Source organism: Rhinatrema bivittatum, chromosome 1 (assembly GCF_901001135.1).
Source record: "Rhinatrema bivittatum chromosome 1, aRhiBiv1.1, whole genome shotgun sequence".
NCBI lineage: Eukaryota > Metazoa > Chordata > Amphibia > Gymnophiona > Rhinatrematidae > Rhinatrema > Rhinatrema bivittatum.
In genome coordinates, this window is record NC_042615.1 from 481,792,103 (window position 1) to 481,806,883 (window position 14,781).

Genomic DNA, 14,781 nt, shown 5'->3' on the forward strand with positions numbered 1-14,781 from the left:
GCACAGGATCACACAACGGTGCCAGTGAAGACGAGAAAAACATTTGTAATGCCAAGCAAAAAGCAAGCCTGGGAAAGCAACGGATGTCCACTTTTCACAGAATATAAAAAGGAAGGGGAAACTGCACGCCTGCAAGCACAAAAAATGTAGTTCTCAGATTTAAAAATGAAAATAGCATGTCAGCAAGAGCCTGAAGGTCACAGAATGCTTGAGAATGTATTGCTAAGGGGTAGTTAACCTGATCCTACTTTCTGGCTGTTTCTCTAAGATTTGGTTACTCAGAGGGGTTATTTACACCAATCTATGAGCATGAGTGTAAACCCCACCTCTCTCCTTGTGGAAGAGAGCCACCTTCCTAGGCAGGGAGCACTGGACCGCTCACCCAGGGTAGGAGAAAATTCAGGCTCTGTGGAATGGTGGCAGGAATATGCTGGCAGGGCTACCACGAGGGAGGGTTTCACAGTCCACAAAAAAAAAAAAAACAAAAAAACTCAATAAAATAAACAGTCCACTTTAGAATGTGGTCCAAACCAAAGAAAGTTTATTGGAAAAAAAACTGACAAAATTTAGCAGATACAAGATTAAATTAACAAACAATCCACACAATATGGAAATAAGACCGAATGGCTAAATGCGGCTTTACATATCCATACACCACAACAATCTCAGGTCCTCCGGCAAAGCACTCTTAACTATATCTTCACCAAAAACAGCACATCTAAATATGGTACGAGAGAGGGCATTATCATTGGCTGGTCCCAAAATTTGGAATGCGTTACCATTAGACATCAGGCTAGAGGCAAAGCCACATTCATTAAAAAAAAAAAAATTAAAGACATGGTTATACGAACAAGCTTTCATACAGCCAGAATGATCCCCTGTGCATATTTTTTTATCTATCTTTTATTTTATTTTATTTCATTTTTATTTATTCTTTTACTTTAGTTATTTTTTATTTTATTTTACTGGAGTTTCTTTTATTAGCCTGAGTTTCACAGCCTGCTCTTGTTTTTTAAATTTATTTTATGGGTTTATGGATTGTTTAGGTATCAGTGTTTCTGCCTGTTACTAATTTTAGATGAATTGATGTTTTAAGAATTTTAAGCTATACACGAGCTAAATATTTTTTTTTCAATCACTATATATTGTGTTTTATTAATTATTGTGTTTTGTATTTGGAATTATATTGTAAACTGACATGAAGTCAACATGAATATCAGTATATAAAAGTGTATAAATAAATACAACAGCCAGGAAACAGCTTACACTTCATTCAGCACTTACCAAGCCACTTGTGCATGATTATGCTTATTCCACTTAATTTTTCTTTCCCACTGCAAATGCTGCACCTTCTCCACGGGCTTCCTGTTGCTCTACCCAGAGAATAAGTATAGAGTCCTTGAAAATTCCCAAAGGACTCTCAGACTAGCTCAGCTGGCCACTTGGTTTAGGTCAGAAGTTAAAATTCTTCTTCCACAACTGGATCAGTGGAAGAAGATCCTATAATCAACTTAAGGTCTTTAGAACAACAATGGGAAGAATGAATTCTAGGCCCCAAGAATTTTAAGTATGTACCTTTCAACTCCTTAATGAAGGGTTCATACCGGGGGGGGGGGGGGGGTGTTACAGTAGTATTCTCAACAACTGAATATCATAGGTTTGCGCAGAAGTCAAACTGAGTTCTTCCCAAAGTATCAAACCTTTGGCTCTCACCTTACAAACCTTGATTAACAAACATGATGTTAAGCGCTAATTCACGTTTAAAGGTGCTTCTCCATGAACACAAGGGTACCATACCAAATTTAGTGGAAAAAAATCTCAATTTTTTTTATTTCATATCAACAAGCAATGCAGGTACCCTTGGGAGGTACAGAGTCACAGCAGTTCTCTCTGTCTAAATGCCCAGGAGAAGCACTACTCTGTCTCTCTCTATGTCTGTGAGTGCTGCTTTTTATAGGTAAAACATACAATAATCCCTAAGTTGCATGAACCTATGGGAGTATCACATACACAGTATCTCTATCTCATGTTAAAACAAGATGAATTAAACCTAAGTTATCCTGATCCCCCTTCCAAATTGGGGCCTACTTCACATCAATCTTCTGTTCGTCATTTGTCCTGTCAGGTTTTCTCCCACAGGGAGGTTTCCAAAACTCTGGTTTCGCTGGTGCTACTTTAGTTGAAACTTTAGCCTCTGAGATTCTGACCTTTTCCTTCTGCTTTTTTGTGACCCCTTGACCTTCCATCATAAGTTTTTGACATCTCCTGCTGCTGTCCAGAGGACTCCTGTAATTTCTCCAAATTAAGAGTCAATAGGGCATTTAAGGTTCCCATGGCCAGAACTGCAAGGAGGCCAAGGCAGCAGAGGATTCTGGGTGAGTCATAGTCTCCATGTTGGTCTCAGACTCAGGCACACATATCAATGGGGAAAAAAAATATTCAAGAGAATATTTTCATGTTTTATTGACATTAGAAATGTTTTTGATTCTATCTGGTACCCTGGCTCAAATTTAAACTACTGTAAACCGGATCGAGCAGGAGGAACCTACTGATATACTAAGTTAAAAATAAATAAGATGCAGACAGCTTCATATATTCAGATAGCCCAATTACTGTTTGTATACGCCTATGTGTATATTGTATAATGTGCTCAAAATTATCAAAAAAATCCCAGTGGGGAAAAAAGCATTAATGTTGAAAATTCACATTAAAATATTTTATTAGTAAACTGAAAATTAAAATGAGTAGTTTCTTGATACATTGTTTCTATGTTCCTTAATACATGACTATCCATTGAAGCTGTACAATTATAAAATGGTTACAAACATGAAATTACATATACATAAACATGAACAACAATTAAATAAATGAAATCATGACACAGGTGCCATCCCCTACCCTTACTTACCATCCAGCTTATATTTGTGAGGTACTGTGCTAAAATATTATGAACCTGGTTGTGGCTCGAGTGCCAATTCACTTTTTTCCTGTTCGTGGGGGTTATATGTACCAGAGCAGCAAAGAGAGAGAAAAATCTACCGGTGTCCCGCTGCAACCAAAATGGTGACCGATAAGGAAAATCTCTCTCAGCCTGAGATAAGTGAATCCAATGTAGCAACGCTGACCGCATCTGTAATAACAGCTCTAAATGGACGCTTTGATTCCCTCTCAGCAAAAATCCCTGGATGTTCAGAATTTGATTGCTGAGTTCAAGCCGTACATAGACCAATCTGAAGGCAGACTGAGCGGCGTGGAAGTCGATTTGATGGCTATGCAGTGCAAAATTCACAACTTGGAGAAACAAATTCAGGAGCAAACTGAAAAACTTAGAAGACTTAGAAAACAGATCCTGAAGGAGTAATTTGAGACTTGTGGGAATACCTGAATCCCTATCTGAGAGTAATCTGCTGAGTACACTGGAAACGTGGCTGCCTGTGACCCTTGGGTTGTTGCAATGGAAGACCTGCTCAAAAATTGAACATGCTCACCAACTGGGAGCATTACAGGCCAAAAGAAGTAACCAGTAAATTGCTGAATTAGATGCATAAGGTAACAATTTTACAAGCATACCATAAATGCAGAGAATTAAAATTTCAAGAACATCAAATCTTGATTTTTCAAGATTTCTCTGCGAAGGTCTCTGCAAACTGAAAGGAATTTGTCCCAGTATGCTCTCCTTAGGTGAAATGGGAGATTAGATTTGTCTTACAATATTCTGCAAAACTGAAAGTCTGGCACAATAATTCCTCCTGCTTTGCAAAGATGTAGATTCTGCACAGAAGTTCCTGAGTAGCAGCTCTGAGTCGGTCTGCTAATAACATGTTAGCCACCATACATACTGTTCTGTGATGATTAGTAATTTGGTCCGCTGGAGTTCAATGTGAATCATTTTATTTCAATGTGCATTGCTGTCATTATACCTACACAGATGTATAAGGGGATGGCACCTGAATGCATTCATAGGTGTCTCTGGCTCTCTATGAGAGGAGACTTCTAACTAGCATAGGGATTTTCTTAATGGGGAAAGGGGGGGGGGGTTCTTGCACGATGCTGGTTGTTTTGTACTGTTATTGTTGGTTACAAGGGGATATTGGTCTATCCCTGGGGTGGTTTGGGAGGGATATGTTGGGAAGAAGGAGCGGGGAGCGATTGAGGTCCTGTTGACTAAGATAATGTACAGTATGCTTTGGGTGGGTGGAGGCTGTGGCTCATTCTAGGACTGCATAGTCCATCTGATATTTCAAGCAATACTAATTTCCAAGTGTAATGGGGACACAACTTAAAAAAAAATTATACCACAATTGAAAAATTGAAAAAGTAATATTTTTTTCAGGAAACTCACATGTTAAAAACAGAACATGCAAAATTAAGAAAATAGGGGGTATCAAGTTTTTTCTGCTTCTGGCTCTACTAAAAGTATGGAACCGGCTACTCAGATCTAGAAGGTCGTTATGTCTTCGCTAGAGTGCAAAGTGATGCATATAGGGAAAAATAACCATTGCTGTAGTTACACTATGTTAGCTTCTATCTTAGGAGTTACCACCCAGGAAAGAGATCTAGGCGTCATAGTGGATAATACATTGAAATCATCAGCCAGTGTGCTGTGGCGATCAAAAAAGCAAAGGAATGTTAGGAATTAAGAAGGGAATGGCAAATAAAACAAAAGGATGTTATATTGCCTCTGTATTGCTCCATTGTGATACTGCATCTCTAAAAAAAAGATATAGTTGCACTGGAGAAAGTGCAGAGAAGGGCAACCAAAATAAGGGGCATGGAACAGCTCCCCTGTGAGGAAAGGCTAAGGAAGTTAGGGCTGTTCAGTTTGGAGAAGAGAGGACTGAGTGGGAATTATGATAGAAGTCTATAAAATCATGAAAAGACTTGAACAAGTTAATGTAAATTGGTTATTTACTCTTAGATAATAGAAGGACCAGGGGGCACTCCATGAAGTTAGCAAGTAGCTCATTTAAAACAAATCAAAGAGAATTCTTTTTCATTCAGCGCATAGTTAAGCTCTGGAATTCATTGCCAGGGGATGTGGTTACAGCGGTTAGTGTAATTGGGATTAAAAAAGGTTTGGATAAGTTCCTAGAAGAAAAATCCATAAACTGCTATTATTTAATAAACAATAGTAGCTTGTGATCTAATGTTTGGGTACTTGTGACTTGGCCACTGTTGGAAACAGGATACTGGGCTTGATGGACCCTTGGTCTGACATATCTTGTGTTCTTATGTAATTATTTGGTAAGTTGATCATACTGGTCTCGGTATACGCTCCAAACCCACAGCAACAGGTTCCGCCTCACTTATTGTGAGAGGTGATTTAAATTGTGTGGCTGACCCCTAATTAGATAAAAGTGGGAATGCAGCAATGGTATCTGCTCATAATACTAAAGGGGTGGGATTCTTGTGTAACATGCTGGAAATCATAGATATTTGGAGAACCCTCAATCCAGAGTCTAAAGAATTCACTCATCATGCCAGGGCACATGACTCATGGTCTAGAATTCCTATTCTCCAAGATAATGGAATCAACTATTGGCCCTTTAGTGATTTCAGACCTTAGTCCTAACATTTGCTGTTTCTTCCAAGCCAAATAATTCACAGATGATCTCATCTTAGAAGATGCCCTATTGGTTACTCACAGATATCATGTTCAAAGCATAATTGGAAAAGAAATGGCTGCGTTTCGCTGAATCCAATGCACAACATCTTTCAGACCCAATTCTATACTGGGAGACGGCGAAGGCAGTCATGAGAGCAAGATTATTAGTTGGTTGTGCATAAAAAGAAAAAATGATCAATAAGGTAATCTTGGATTTGGAAAGGCAAATGGCTTCCACTAGAGGTAGTGACAGATGGTTCTTGCTTATCAGAGGCAAAATTAAAATATCAGACTACGCAAAAATTGTTACACAATTTACTCCATAAGAGAGAGCTACTATATCTCTTTTCACAGTAAAACACACATTTTTTTGCTATGGTAACCAACCTGGGCGAATGCTAGCTAATTTAGCTAGAGCACAGGGACGATCTAGATTTGTTAGTGGTCTTATAGCTGCACCTAATGTGTGCTGTACTGGGCCAAATGAGATTGCCGATACGTTTAGGAAATTTTATATGGATCTTCACATGGCAGAATAGGAAGTTGACAATGCTTGTTCAAAGTTTATATCATCCATATAGCTACCAAAATTAGAAATTCAACAAATGGAAAAGCTAAATTTTCCTTTTTCAAAATCTGAAAAATCATAAGTGTGATACAAAGCCTGCATAATTGCAAAACTCCAGGTCCAGATGGGCTTGAAGAAACTTTTTATAAAGGCACTACAGTTACATGTAGGTGATATCTTAACAGCATTATTTAACCATATGGTGGGGGAGAGTCAGGTGGTGCAGGCTATGTGAGAAGCTAGCATAATTGTACTACCAAAACCAGGAAAGGACCTTTTATATCCCTCCTCCTATTGTCTGATTTCCTTGTTAAACTTAGACATAAAGGTTTATGCTAAATTGATAGCCAATAAGCTGAAACATAATATGCCTGATTTAAATTGCCCCAGAACAAAATCAGGTTTCTTTTTTGGGAGGACATTAAACAAATATTCATCAATTGTTGCTGGCTCTGGAGTCTAGCATTTATTTTAAACCTATAGACCCTTTAGTGGTAAGTTTTGATGCTGAAAAAGCATTTGATAGGAGATCCTTGAAACTTCTGCATTATGTCTTGACTAAAAAATATTTTTTTTAGGGCATAGGTTAGAATAAAATATATTTATAGCCTCAAAGCTGATTGCATTTATAAATGTCAATGGAAATGATTGCCTCCCATTTACACTGTCCCCAGGAACGAGACAGGGCTGCCCACTATCCCCTCTATTATTTATATTAACTCTAGAGCCACTTATTAGGAAAATAAGAGTGGATGTACGAGTGCAGGGGGAGAAAATAGGCACAGAGACTTTGAAGATATTGCAAGATGACATGTTGATGACCCTGACAAATGTGCGCTAATCCCTACCACGTGTACTGCGTATTGCAAAAGAAATGTGGAAGTTTTTCAGGGCTAAAATTAAACCTTGGCAAAAATCAGAAGGATTGGATATTAGTGGCCAGTTACAATCCCAGTGGCAATCATTTCCTTTAACTTGGGCTAAAACATCATTTCACTATTTGGGTATTACACTTCACCCAAACCCTGCACATTGGTATAAATGTAATATTATGCCAATAATTAGTGAATTTAGATAGAAAATGGACTCATTGGAAAATGCTTCCATAAGTCATGGGGCAGGTGGCCCCAATGCAAATGATATTGGTTCCTAAACTTTATACTATTACAAATGGCTCTATTACTCATCCTACAGAAGGACCTGTGCCTGATTTCTCAATTATAAGAACATAAGAACATAAGAAAATGCCATACTGGGTCGGACCAAGGGTCCATCAAGCCCAGCATCCTGTTTCCAACAGTGGCCAATCCAGGCCATAAGAACCTGGCAAGTACCCAAAAACTAAGTCTATTCCATGTTACCATTGCTAATGGCAGTGGCTATTCTCTAAGTCAACTTAATAGCAGGTAATGGACTTCTCCTCCAAGAACTTATCCAATCCTTTTTTAAACACAGCTATATTAACTGCACTAACCACATCCTCCGGCAACAAATTCCAGAGTCTAATTGTGCGTTGAGTAAAAAAGAACTTTCTCCGATTAGTTTTAAATGTGCCCCATGCTAACTTCATGGAGTGCCCCCTAGTCTTTCTACTATCCAAAAGAGTAAATAACCGATTCACATCTACCCGTTCTAGACCTCTCATGATTTTAAACACCTCTATCATATCCCCCCTCAGTCGTCTCTTCTCCAAGCTGAAAAGTCCTAACCTCTTTAGTCTTTCCTCATAGGAGAGTTGTTCCATTCCCCTTATCATTTTGGTAGCCCTTCTCTGTACCTTCTCCATCACAATTATATCTTTTTTGAGATGCGGCGACCAGAATTGTACACAGTATTCAAGGTGCGGTCTCACCATGGAGCGATACAGAGGCATTATGACATTTTCCATTTTATTCACCATTCCCTTTCTAATAATTCCCAACATTGTTTGCTTTTTTGACTGCCGCAGCACACTGTACCGACGATTTCAATGTGTTATCCACTATGACACCTAGATCTCTTTCTTGGGTTGTAGCACCTAATATGGAACCCAACATTGTGTAATTATAGCATGGGTTATTTTTCCCTTTATGCATCACCTTGCACTTATCCACATTAAATTTCATCTGCCATTTGGATGCCCAATTTTCCAGTCTCACAAGGTCTTCCTGCACTTTATCACAATCTGCTTGTGATTTAACTACGCTGAACAATTTTGTGTCATCTGCAAATTTGATTATCTCACTCGTCGTATTTCTTTCCAGATCATTTATAAATATATTGAAAAGTAAGGGTCCCAATACAGATCCCTGAGGCACTCCACTGTCCACTCCCTGCCACTGAGAAAATTGCCCATTTAATCCTACTCTCTGTTTCCTGTCTTTTAGCCAGTTTGCAATCCATGAAAGGACATTACCACCTATCCCATGACTTTTTACTTTTCCTAGAAGCCTCTCATGAGGAACTTTGTCAAACGCCTTCTGAAAATCCAAGTATACTATATCTACCGGTTCACCTTTATCCACATGTTTATTAACTCCTTCAAAAAAGTGAAGCAGATTTGTGAGGCAATACTTGCCCTGGGTAAAGCCATGCTGACTTTGTTCCATTAAACCATTTCTTTCTATATGTTCTGTGATTTTGATGTTTAGAACACTTTCCACTATTTTTCCTGGCACTGAAGTCAGGCTAACCGGTCTGTAGTTTCCCGGATCGCCCCTGGAGCCCTTTTTAAATATTGGGGTTACATTTGCTATCCTCCAGTCTTCAGGTACAATAGATGATTTTAATGATAAGTTACAAATTTTTACTAATAGGTCTGAAATTTCATTTTTTAGTTCCTTCAGAACTCTGGGGTGTATACCATCCAGTCCAGGTGATTTACTACTCTTCAGTTTGTCAATCAGGCCTACCACATCTTCTAGGTTTACCGTGATTTGATGCAGTCCATCTGAATCATTACCCATGAAAACCTTCTCCATTACGGGTACCTCCCCAACATCCTCTTCAGTAAACACCGAAGCAAAGAAATCATTTAATCTTTCCACGATGGCCTTATCTTCTCTAAGTGCCCCTTTAACCCCTCGATCATCTAACGGTCCAACTGACTCCCTCACAGGCTTTCTGCTTCGGATATATTTTAAAAAGTTTTTACTGTGAGTTTTTGCCTCTACAGACAACTTCTTTTCAAATTCTCTCTTAGCCTGTCTTATCAATGTCTTACATTTAACTTGCCAATGTTTATGCTTTACCCTATTTTCTTCTGTTGGATCCTTCTTCCAATTTTTGAATGAAGATCTTTTGGCTAAAATAGCTTCTTTCACCTCCCCTTTTAACCATGCTGGTAATCGTTTTGCCTTCTTTCCACCTTTCTTAATGTGTGGAATACATCTGGACTGTGCTTCTAGAATGGTATTTTTTAACAATGACCACGCCTCTTGGACATTTTTTACTTTTGTAGCTGCTCCTTTCAGTTTTTTTCTAACAATTTTTCTCATTTTATCAAAGTTTCCCTTTTGAAAGTTTAGCACGAGAGCCTTGGATTTGCACACTGTTCCTTTTCCAGTCATTAAATCAAATTTGATCATATTATGATCACTATTGCCAAGCGGCCCCACCACCGTTACCTCTCTCACCAAGTCCTGTGCTCCACTGAGAATTAGATCTAAAATTGCTCCCTCTCTCGTTGGTTCCTGAACCAATTGCTCCATAAAGCTATCATTTATTCCATCCAATACATTTTTCTGGAAAAATTTATTTCCATCCAACCTAGGATGGCCTTGACTAAATTAGTGACCCTGAGGGGGCCTGGGAGTTTCTAATTTGAAATACAACATGCTTTGGCATTGTCCTTGGATCCAAGGCTTTTGGAATTTGCTTAGCAACTTTGTTGTCCTTGTACATTTTGATATCTGTGAGGGAGTGGATAGGAGAGAAGGTAAAACTGGTATCAAGAGGCTTATTTCACAGGAGGGGAGGGTCCAACTGCCAAATCACATAGACTTTACTAAGATGATCTGTTAGTGCATTCCTTCTTGGAAATATGTAAGAGGCTTATTGAATCTTGGGATGTTTCTCCATTTCTTCCTCACTAATATATGATTATCTTGTAGTTTCTCCATTTCTTCCTCACTAATATATGATTATGATTATCTTGTAGATTATCTTGAGTATCATTGTATTAGTAAATACAATGGTAAAGCTAGTGTAAAATACTTTAATACTACTAACAAGATATATTCTTTCCCTTTAGTTTTACAGAACAATGCAAAATACAGATGTTTTCCATTATCTACAATTTAAAAAAGTTAGAGAAAATTCACAAGTAGAGGTTCATATTGCTCTGGTCCAGTTCAAAATTGTGCAATTTATCAGAAAAAGAAAAGTCTAATCAATGTTGTACAATATTTACTGTTACTGATTACAGTATGGTTGACCTCACTGGCTGACGTATGGAGCAAAGATTTGGTGATTGAAGTTATGGATCATGATCTTCTTGCATGTTCACCACAAACACTGCTCAAAGCATAGCCCTCACAGAGATGCAATATAAAATATAGTGCTGGCTGCTTAAAGCAGGACTTTCAACTTCTAATGCCTGCTCAAGAATGAAAAGAGGTTGCTTCCACACCATTACATTGGCTTTGGCATTGTCCTTGTATCCAAGGCTTCTGGAATTTGCTTAGCAATCTTGATTTCCCTGTACATATCAAGCACAATGTGGTCAGTGCGGTACCTTCTGAACCCAGAACCTAATACTGTTTAAAAGTTGCCTTGTGGCTAAGAAGTGTATTTTAAGGGTATAGCCTGCTAAAGTAACAAGACACTGAGGGGTAGATTTTCAAAGGGGTATGTGCATAAGATATGCGCGTACCCCCCGAAAGCCTACCCCAAACCCCCCCTGCACGTGCTGAACCTATTTTGCATAGGCTCGGCGGCACACCAAGCCCCGGGGCTTACAAAAAAAAGGGGCGGTTGGGGGCGCAGCTGAGTGCCCCAACACAGTGGCCTGTGTCTGGGCCTGCTGTGCCAGCGCACGTAAGTTACTACTGCCCGGAGGCAGTAGTAACTTCTGATAAAGGGTGGGGGGGGGTAGAAAAAAGTTCCCTCTGAGGCCGCTCCGATTTCGGAGCGGCCTCGGAAGGAATGGGCAGCGTGTGCAGGGCTCAGCGCACGCAAGTTGGACAAATGTGCACCCCCTTGCGCGCGCCGACACGGGCTTTTATAAGATATGCGTGTATCTTATAAATCCAGCGTACGTTTTTAAAATCTAGCTCTGAGTGTTTAGGGGTTGGCTATATTGGCTTTACTTCTCTTGGAAGTCGGTTCTGCAGATCCTTCACATTCTAGTTCTCTTAGATGTTTTCATGCTATTTAGAGGCCTCTCTCCTCTTTGCTTCCTGCAGAACTTAGACAAGATAGCTAATTGGTTAAGAGATATCTGCACCCTATTACTTATATATCCTACATCCTGGCTGTGGGTTTTAGCAAGTGCTCTAGTATAGAAAAGGGGGAGGGGCAGCCCAAATTCCAAAGGGTTGGGAATGGGTAAGAAGTTGATCGCTGTGGTGTGATGTTTGCTTCATTGCCCAATGGCACTGCTTTTTCTGTTATTTGTACTTTAAGATATTTATATTCTGCTTTTTGGCACTTTAAAGCAGATGCCATTTAGGTACTAGAGGTATTTCCTTAGCACTAGCAGGCTTACATACTGGTCTTCAGAGGTATGAAGGCTCATTGTCACAGGATGGAAGTAGAAAAACAAGACTACACAAAAAATAAAATCATGAGTTGTGTGTATGTATAACAGTAAACTGACACATCACCAACATCCATTTGTATGAATGTGTTCATATGCACTTAGATTGAGTGTAGTTACACTCACTCAGTTATCAAAAAGAATGCCTGAATGTGAGATATAAGAGTGCCAAGGGGGGAGTCAAGATGGCAGCAGGATAGAGTTAGAGGCCACAGACAAACTCCTTGCTCTTCTTTGGAAGTGGGTTTCTCTACACAACTTTCAATGTAAGGGAATGCTTAGGTTTATGCACCTGATCCCAGCTTGCCTGCCACTGCTTAGTGTACAAGGAGCCGAGGTGGCTACTGGCACCTGTGTAAAGGAGCACTGTAGACATCCACACAAGACACTGATTCAATGGGTGCAAGGATGTATCTACCTCCAGCACAGAGGCATGACTCAACATGCACCCCCATGATACCTACCAGTGACTGCTGGTACAACTACTTTGGCGAGAGATGGTGACCTGACAAGGAAACGCATGGGAGAGCCCACTTTGATGCTGCCCTCAAGCTGCTTGTGCCCTGGCTGATAGGAGCACCTTTTGTATGAAACTGCCTCCAGCAGAATTTAATTCCTTGCAGTGAGAGCATTGTAGTTCCATCCAGGACTGCAATTCCTTTCAGGAACTAAAAGCAGGATTTAGGTGCTGTTGAAGACTTGATGTTAAAGTTTTTTTTGGGGGGGGGGGTGGGAAGGGCTATGAGGGTCATCTACAATAAATGCAAAGGCTGCTGTAATGAAATATTAAAAGCTTTAATGTCCAATGCCACAGTGTGTAGAGTATGTTTAGTCTGGAATAGGAGTCAAAATTTGCTTAGGCTTACAATTTGTTTCCTAAACTTTATCATGATTCAAAGTTATGGGGAACCCCTATTTTGTTTGACCATTTTCTTATTACTTCTGCTGCAGCTATGCAAGATGTCAATACTCCATTCTTTTCTGCTGTTAGTTTGACTCAAGTTCTGATTATAGAGTTCTACTTTACTCAACTCTTGGAAGATATAAAAGAAACCCAATGTGTGCAAATTACATCTTTAGTAAATGGTCAGCATCTGGTTTTCCCCCACCTTTGTACATGTGATGCAAGAAGTCACTTTCTTGTATTTAGAGGGTAAAACACATCCAAGAACATGGCCTGTGATCTTGTACATTTAAGTGTGTGTTAAACCTTGAGTTTGACTCCAGAAGACCTTTAACTCCTCTAGTGTCAACTTGACTATCATGGGCATAAGTAAAGGAAATTGTAATATGCTGTACTGGTTACTATGAATCATTTTGGTTCATTCTCCAATTTTCCTGGATTCTTGTGTATTTTTTTTTTTTATACACTAAGAGTAGCTAACAAAGAAACCCAAGTTAAATTATATGGAAAACTGCTCTACCACACTTCAGCCTCCCAGTAAAGCAGCCATTAAAAACAGATGCCTCATTCAAACTAGTTCTAGATATGGAGTAGAGACTAAAGCATAAATAGAAAACAAACTGAACTGGGAACTACAAGCCAGACTATGCAGTGCAATAGTTTGTCAAAAAAATGAAAAAAGCCATGCAAAACCCAAAAGATTCAAGACATTTAGTATGTGGTTTAAGATTTAACACTAAAAAAAAAACAGAACTATCCAATAAAACTAATTAGGATTAAGACCTTCTATACCTCAACTTGAGTTCCAGGTCACCTGGGAGAGGGTCCTGGATTAGTGAGGAAAGGTGCACAAGTTTCTTGCATGCAGCTGGGCTCTGTCACATGTACAGGCCAGGCCTCTTTCAGCTGCCAACAGCATGGCATGTCAGCAACTCCAGTGGAGCCTCTCCATTTTCTGTCACTGTATGAGGTAGTGGGCAGGAGTCCTTTCTGCTGGAGCTACAAGTATTTAGAACCTGCAGGGATGGCTCTGGTTCTTATTCCATGAGAAGTCAGCATAGAGGAAGGGCCAGCCCCATGACTTTTGAATACATCTGCAGGACCAGAGATCTTATTTGCCATGTCAGATCTTGGTCTGGATGGTAAATGGACTGAAGTGTAGCCATACACCTTAGCAGTGATAGATTGGCAGACAACTAGTCAACTCCATTTTTAAACACAAGTCTTTTGGTGTGCCAGTTCTCTTCCCTGTGGAGAGGCCTATGCACAGACAAGAGGACAGTGAAAAGATTGTTATCCCCTCTGTGGAACTGAAGTATACACTGACTGGAAGAATTGCTTATTCTGAAATTTAGTAGGACAGACCACTTAGCCTCTACCCTTTAGGGGTAAACTTTAGCATTGCTTATTTTTCTTCCCAAAATGTGAGAAGACATATCCATGACCAATGCATCTCAAGCCTACAATGAAGTTCTACCAAGCTAGGGGTCCCCCATCCAAATTCATGCCTAGTGGGAGTGTTCAGGGTCTCCCGACAGGACCTCTAGAACCCAGGTTACCAGAGGTACAACATTGCTGTAGGACAGGGGTGGCCATCTAATCCAAGAGTCAAACCAGCCTGGTTCAGGATATTCACAATAAATATAAATGGGGATAGGATTTGCCTACAATATAGAGGTATGCATTTCTTGAAAACCAGGCCTGTTTTTGGCTCCAAGAGCCACGTTTGCCATCCCTGCTCCATACTAAATCTTGGGAGTAGTAGAAGAGAAACTGCTTGTAGCTCCATATTATGGACTTTGATAAGGGTGGACACAGATTGTGGTCTCCAAGTGAAGACAAGCCATGAGTGTAATAAGGAATCCCAACAAGCCACACTCCCTATCTGTACTTTGATGTTTAGTTAGCACACTACCTTTGTTACTGAGAAGGTGATGTAAAGATCCTGCAACAAAACCTATTAGCTA